Source organism: Genypterus blacodes, unplaced genomic scaffold (assembly GCF_046128005.1).
Source record: "Genypterus blacodes isolate CSIRO-AG114 ecotype Tasmania unplaced genomic scaffold, CSIRO-AGI_Gbla_v1 ptg000082l_1, whole genome shotgun sequence".
NCBI lineage: Eukaryota > Metazoa > Chordata > Actinopteri > Ophidiiformes > Ophidiidae > Genypterus > Genypterus blacodes.
This window is the reverse complement of record NW_027466887.1, coordinates 254,331-257,144: the sequence shown is the minus strand read 5'-3', so window position 1 is coordinate 257,144 and position 2,814 is coordinate 254,331. Positions and strand designations below refer to the sequence as shown.

At 39.8% G+C, this 2,814-nt stretch overlaps 1 long non-coding RNA gene across 1 annotated transcript; it reads right to left on the bottom strand.

Moving 5' to 3' along the window:
* Positions 1 to 466: 466 nt before the first annotated feature.
* On the bottom strand, positions 467 to 1,406 carry LOC143007116 (uncharacterized). The gene is made up of 2 exons (XR_012964352.1): positions 1,232 to 1,406; positions 467 to 640 (listed from the first exon to the last, which is right to left on the bottom strand). It is a non-coding gene; the product is annotated as an uncharacterized LOC143007116 (long non-coding RNA).
* Between the last annotated feature and the right edge of the window lie 1,408 nt (positions 1,407 to 2,814).

Here is a 2,814-nt window from a genome sequence, read left to right as displayed (position 1 = left end):
TCACGTTGTCATAACCATAACCATGACGTGTGTTCATATCCTTCCATTTCCGGTGATTTCTCCTCATTTTTTGGTGTCCTGCATTCAATACTGAATCATTTTTATTCTGCATTTCATTCTTAACCCTTCTGGCATTTTAGGGCATTTGGGGATTGTAATGGCTTTGAAGAATAGATTGTTACTGAGATGTATGGGTCTCTTCTCAGAAAGGAAACTCCCAGAATGTAATTGAAGCTAATCAGACTTTGGGACCCAAACAGGCCCAGCGCTGGGATAAATCCATCCCCAGCTGATAAGAAACAACATCCTGCTCCCTTCTGGCACTTACGCTCCCCTTTGAAACAAACACACAGTGATCAGATCCATCAGTGTCTTTATAGTTTAACCAAATTAAGATAAAATATATAGGAATAATAGAAAAAACAAGGAAACAGTTTTAATTTTTACTTTCCTTTGTGATGTTTTACACAAAATAAATGAGTGAGAACACACAGCAACAGTGCAAAGGCTTTCTGGGAGATCAGTCAGTCAGTCAGGGGTGTGGAGGTGACCTGTGCCGGTACACTGGGATGTGATGCATGATCCATCCAGCCGGGGCCAGGAGAGTCACAGCAAACACACACACGGCGAAGGCAGACTGCTGCAGGAAAGCCATCAAAACAATCAATCAGTGTTTTATCGATAACAACAGTGAGTTAGTCATCAAATTATACAACTGGATGAAATAGGATACCACAGCTGCGTACACAACCAGGGGTCTTGATCTCAGCGTTTCATTAGGTGATACAGAATAACAGCAGCCTCTATTTCTGTCCTCCTACCATCAAATTGTCTCCCAACACTGTAGCATTCCTCACTAGAGCTTTGCTGTGTATGTGTGTGTGTGTGTGTGTGTGTGTGTGTGTGTCTGTGTATCCCTGTGGACACCAGGATCACCAGGTTAAACACCAGGACCTGTGTGGAAATTCCATCATTGGATCGCCTCTGATTTATGGATTAGAAATTAGTCAAATGTCTCCTGTTCATCCAACCATCTCTGCAGACTGTTGCTCACATCAGATGCAATTAATGGAAGAAGTATTGATACTGACTCCTCTGACTAACTGACTAATTATGGTTAAAACTGACCGGTAAGTAAAAGCATTACTGTGACGTCTGTTTAAAACTTGTGTTCTCTCTTCTATCTGCACTTATAGAATTCTACCTATGACACAAACATAAGTAATCCTACCAGGGGCCCGATCTCTTCCTTGGGTGGCTTGCTGTAGATGGTTGACTTGTGATTTTGCTGAATGGCTTTCATCAGAAACATGGACCCGGTCAGTATGCGTCTCCTCAGAACAGAGAACATCCTCCTGCTTGGCTCTGTGCTAACAGAGGCACTTTCCTCTGCTGAAGGCAGAACTTCTTTCACATCCTGTGAGATGTTCACAGATAGTCACAGCGTTCATCAAATTCCCATCACTGTTCCCGGGAGGAGCCACTTCCACAAACAAAACACACTTATATAAACATCCAGGCTCTCCTCAGGAAGAAAGAAAGATGGCCTCCACTGTGGGATTGGAGACTAAATGTTTTTATTTCAATTAAAGTTTAATGTTGTCCTTTTTTATTTTATTATAAACAAAAATAAACAACTGGGTCAAAGTAGTCATTACTGCAAAGTTGGAGCATTCTTGCGTGCCTTGATCTTAGTTTATATGCAAGACTGAAACTGATTTAAAAGAGAAGGAAAATAAGAATAGAAGAGTAGGAAACATTTGTATATCCATATCAGTTCTGTAAATGTATACCTATATATCTTTGAGGTGACATGGAAGAACACTTAAAGATACAATGCAAAACAGTTTTGCCCCAATACTAATATTTAACACAGAGCTGGAATGTGTTTTCACCTTATTTACATTTCCAGAAATGTCTTGACGTCTCTGACTTTAACATAAACATGAAATATATGGGTGACCCATTTTATATATATATATATACATTGTTATCAAGCATGCATACTGATCGAATTACAGCATAATACTGAAGGGGACATAAGCAGGGAATTTGTGCTGCAGACTTTTTATGCCTACAATTACGTGTATTGTGTCGCCCTCAATCGGAGATCAGAGGAACTTCATTCCGCTGTCAATTCGAACAGAATCGTGTTCCTGAAGGCCACTCGTGCTATTTTAAACCATGCAACACTTAATAGCATATCTTTATGAAGGACATAACAGGTCAGAATGACATATTTGAGAGTATATTTATTCGGTTTAAACAGCGGGTAGTTCAAGGAGGCAACATTAACAACCTGAGTTGAAAAGAATAGAACAGAAGAAGTAATTTCAGAGTGAATGTGATAATTGCTGAAAAACAAACTTCGGGTTATTACCACGTTTTGCTTTTATGACAGATATAAAACGCTTAAACAAACACAAGTAACCTCATCTCCACTGTCACTAATATACCACTAGAGGGCGCTCGTAGTTGCGGTATAGACGGGCTTCTTGACCAGTCAGCATACAGCAGTAAGAACTGTGTGAAGCACCGTAAATAAACTGTAAATACCGGAAGTTGACGTACAAAACAAAAACGCTTTTTACGCACTCGCTTAACCAAATGTGCTTACTCGCCCAGTCCTTACACTGGATTTAAAAAAATATGATTCGCACATATTGTGTAAACAAGCTGAAGTTTAGACAACGTGTTTAAGTGTACCGTTGAAAGAATTTCAACATACAAACCAAACAGGACGCCACATTGCTTTTATTGTGAAAAGCACCGGAATCCTTGTTTATACCATTCTGACTAGCTTGACACAGTATC